The following is a 5,000-nucleotide window of genomic DNA, read 5'->3' as shown; positions in this document are numbered from 1 at the left end:
CGGAGAAATACACTTCTCCCGTCCGTCGAAATTTTTTTTTTTTACTTTGAACAAGGCGCATAGAGCCCGCCGAACCACGATTTCCGTGCGTCTTACATCTTTCGACGATGGGACGATCCACGCGAAGAGTTGTTTCGTGCTCGCGCGAGGTGCGATAGCGTCGATTCGCTTTTCTGTACGGGGAGAAATAGAACGATGAGTTGACTTATCGGGTCTTCGTTGGAATTACCGTCGCTGGCATTGTAAACTCCAGATGACCTTGTGATTCCTTCGTCGGGCACTGGTAAAGGGTGGCGATGATTCGTTCTATAATAGAAATACCCGTCGTAGCGATTCGGCCGAGACACCCGCCACGAAACACTCTCTCGTCGTGGAATCCCCGCATCGGAGAGTAAAACGCGCGAAGGCTTACTATGAGAGAAGAAATAGTATATGCCGGTGGTTCGCGTGTGTAGGCTCTATACGAAATTGCGATTCAAGAGAGTAGGAAAAGACGCGATGAACCACGATTTCCGTGCGTCTTACGTCTCTCGACGATGGGACGATCCACGCGAAGAGTTGTTACGTGCTCGCGCGAGGTGCGATAGCGTCGATTCGCCTTTCTGTACGGGGAGAAATAGAACGATGAGCTGACTTATCGGGTCTTCGTTGGAATTACCGTCGCTGGCATTGTAAACTCCAGATGACCTTGTGATTCCTTCGTCGGGCACTGGTAAAGGGTGGCGATGATTCGTTCTATAATAGAAATACCCGTCGTAGCGTTTCGGCCTAGTCACCCGCCACGAAACACTCTCTCGTCGTGGAATCCCCGCGTCGGAGAATAAAACGCCGAAGGCTTACTTATGAAACTTACGTCTCTCGACGATGGGACGATCCACGCGAAGAGTTGTTACGTGCACGCGTATGGTGCGATTGCGTCGATTCGCTTTTCTGTACGGGGAGCAATAGAACGTTGAGTTGACTTATCGGGTCTTCGTTGGAATTACCGTCGCTGGCATTGTAAACTCCAGATGACCTTGTGATTCCTTCGTCGGGCACTGGTAAAGGGTGGCGATGATGCGTTCTATAATAGAAATACCCGTCGTAGCGTTTCTTCCGAGTCAACCCGCTCACGAAACACTCTCTCGTCGTGGAATCCCCGCGTCGGAGAGTAAAACGCGAATTCATAGTATGGAAACTTACGTCTCTCGACGATGGGACGATCCACGCGAAGAGTTGTTACGTGCACGCGTATGGTGCGATTGCGTCGATTCGCTTTTCTGTACGGGGAGTAATAGAACGTTGAGTTGACTTATCGGGTCTTCGTTGGAATTACCGTCGCTGGCATTGTAAACTCCAGATGACCTTGTGATTCCTTCGTCGGGCACTGGTAAAGGGTGGCGATGATGCGTTCTATAATAGAAATACCCGTCGTAGCGTTTCTTCCGAGTCAACCCGCTCACGAAACTCTCTCTCGTCGTGGAATCCCCGCGTCGGAGAGTAAAACGCGAATTCATACTATGAAAACTTACGTCTCTCGACGATGGGACGATCCACGCGAAGAGTTGTTTACGTGCACGCGTATGGTGCGATTGCGTCGATTCGCTTTTCTGTACGGGGAGAAATAGAACGTTGAGTTGACTTATCGGGTCTTCGTTGGAATTACCGTCGCTGGCATTGTAAACTCCAGATGACCTTGTGATTCCTTCGTCGGGCACTGGTAAAGGGTGGCGATGATGCGTTCTATAATAGAAATACCCGTCGTAGCGTTTCTTCCGAGTCAACCCGCTCACGAAACTCTCTCTCGTCGTGGAATCCCCGCGTCGGAGAGTAAAACGCGAATTCATACTATGAAAACTTACGTCTCTCGACGATGGGACGATCCACGCGAAGAGTTGTTTACGTGTACGCGTATGGTGCGATTGCGTCGATTCGCTTTTCTGTACGGGGAGAAATAGAACGTTGAGTTGACTTATCGGGTCTTCGTTGGAATTACCGTCGCTGGCATTGTAAACTCCAGATGACCTTGTGATTCCTTCGTCGGGCACTGGTAAAGGGTGGCGATGATGCGTTCTATAATAGAAATACCCGTCGTAGCGTTTCTTCCGAGTCAACCCGCTCACGAAACTCTCTCTCTCGTCGTGGAATCCCCGCGTCGGAGAGTAAAACGCCGAAGGCTTACTATGAAACTTACGTCTCTCGACGATGGGACGATCCACGCGAAGAGTTGTTACGTGCACGCGTATGGTGCGATTGCGTCGATTCGCTTTTCTGTACGGGGAGTAATAGAACGTTGAGTTGACTTATCGGGTCTTCGTTGGAATTACCGTCGCTGGCATTGTAAACTCCAGATGACCTTGTGATTCCTTCGTCGGGCACTGGTAAAGGGTGGCGATGATGCGTTCTATAATAGAAATACCCGTCGTAGCGTTTCTTCCGAGTCAACCCGCTCACGAAACTCTCTCTCGTCGTGGAATCCCCGCGTCGGAGAGTAAAACGCGAATTCATACTATGAAAACTTACGTCTCTCGACGATGGGACGATCCACGCGAAGAGTTGTTTACGTGCACGCGTATGGTGCGATTGCGTCGATTCGCTTTTCTGTACGGGGAGAAATAGAACGTTGAGTTGACTTATCGGGTCTTCGTTGGAATTACCGTCGCTGGCATTGTAAACTCCAGATGACCTTGTGATTCCTTCGTCGGGCACTGGTAAAGGGTGGCGATGATGCGTTCTATAATAGAAATACCCGTCGTAGCGTTTCTTCCGAGTCAACCCGCTCACGAAACTCTCTCTCGTCGTGGAATCCCCGCGTCGGAGAGTAAAACGCGAATTCATACTATGAAAACTTACGTCTCTCGACGATGGGACGATCCACGCGAAGAGTTGTTTACGTGCACGCGTATGGTGCGATTGCGTCGATTCGCTTTTCTGTACGGGGAGAAATAGAACGTTGAGTTGACTTATCGGGTCTTCGTTGGAATTACCGTCGCTGGCATTGTAAACTCCAGATGACCTTGTGATTCCTTCGTCGGGCACTGGTAAAGGGTGGCGATGATGCGTTCTATAATAGAAATACCCGTCGTAGCGTTTCTTCCGAGTCAACCCGCTCACGAAACTCTCTCTCGTCGTGGAATCCCCGCGTCGGAGGGTAAAACGCGATATATAATAGTATATGCCAGTGGTTCGCGCGCGTCGTCTCTGAGATACGCGGTCGACAGAGTTCCGAAAACACGTGATGTGCCACGATTTCCGTGCGTCTTACATCTTTCGACGATGGGACGATCCACGCGAAGAGAACGTTCGTGCTTGCGTGAGGTGCAACAGCGTCGATTCGCTTTTCTGTACGGGGAGAAATAGAACGTTGAGTTGACTTATCGGGTCTTCGTTGGAATTACCGTCGCTGGCATTGTAAACTCCAGATGACCTTGTGATTCCTTCGTCGGGCACTGGTAAAGGGTGGCGATGATTCGTTCTATAATAGTAATACCCGTCGTAGCGTTTCGACCGATGTCACCCGCCACGAATGTCTCTCTCGACGTGGAAACCCCGCGCCGAAGAGTAAACGCGAAGGCTTACCATACGAAAGAAAACGGTATTATACGCCTGTGGTATGTGCGTCTCGGCTCTGTGATACGCGATCGGCAGAGTTACAAAAAAACGTTGATGGGCCACGATTTCCGTGCGTCTTACATCTTTCGACGATGGGACGATCCACGCGAAGAGTAGTTACGTGCTCGCGCGAGGTGCGATAGCGTCGATTCGCTTTTCTGTACGGGGAGAAATAGAACGATGAGTTGACTTATCGGGTCTTCGTTGGAATTACCGTCGCTGGCATTGTAAACTCCAGATGACCTTGTGATTCCTTCGTCGGGCACTGGTAAAGGGTGGCGATGATTCGTTCTATAATAGAAATACCCGTCGTAGCGATTCGGCCGAGACACCCGCCACGAAACTCTCTCTCGTCGTGGAATCCCCATGTCGGAGAGTAAAACGCGAAGGCTAACTATATAAGAAACATATAGTATTATTTATGCCTGTGGTTCTCCGTTTGTCCTACTCTCAGATACGCGACTCGGAGAGTTACGAATAATCGTGATGGACCACGATTTCTGTACGTCTTACATCTTTCGACGATGGGACGATCCACGCGAAGAGATCATTCCTGCTTGCGTGAGGTGCGATAGCGCCGATTCGCTTTTCTGTACGGGGAGAAATAGAACGATGAGTTGACTTATCGGGTCTTCGTTGGAATTACCGTCGCTGGCATTGTAAACTCCAGATGACCTTGTGATTCCTTCGTCGGGCACTGGTAAAGGGTGGCGATGATTCGTTCTATAATAGAAATACCCGTCGTAGCGATTCGGCCGTGTCACCCGCCACGAAAATCTCTCTCGTCGTGGAATCCCCGCGTCGTAGAGTAAACGCGAAGGCTTGCTATAGAAGACTATAGTTTATACGCCTGTGGTTCACCGGTTGCCTGCTCTCCGGGGTACGCGATCGCGCAGGAGTTACGGAAGAACTTGATGGGCCACGATCTCCAAGCGGCTATATCTTTCGACGATGGGACGATTCACGCGAAGAGAACGTTCGTGCATGCGTGAGGTGCGATAGCGTTGATTCGCTTGTCTGTACGGGGAGAAATAGAACGATGAGTTGACTTATCGGGTCTTCGTTGGAATTACCGTCGCTGGCATTGTAAACTCCAGATGACCTTGTGATTCCTTCGTCGGGCACTGGTAAAGGGTGGCGATGATTCGTTCTATAATAGAAATACCCGTCGTAGCGTTTCGACCGATGTCACCCGCCACGAAATTCTCTCTCGTCGTGGAATCCCCGCGTCGGAGAGTAACCGCCGAAGGCTTGCTATAGAAGACTATAGTTTATACGCCTGTGGTTCACCGGTTGCCGGCTCTCCGGGGCACGCGATCGCGCGAAGGTTACGGAGGGACGTGAAGCGCCCGAGCAATGAAACGTCCGCAGGAGGAAACGAGCAACCGCCGAACATTGTTTCGCGACGT

This window comes from Nomia melanderi, unplaced genomic scaffold, assembly GCF_051020985.1.
Source record: "Nomia melanderi isolate GNS246 unplaced genomic scaffold, iyNomMela1 scaffold0229, whole genome shotgun sequence".
Classification (NCBI taxonomy): domain Eukaryota; kingdom Metazoa; phylum Arthropoda; class Insecta; order Hymenoptera; family Halictidae; genus Nomia; species Nomia melanderi.
Note: the sequence above shows the minus strand (reverse complement) of the source record.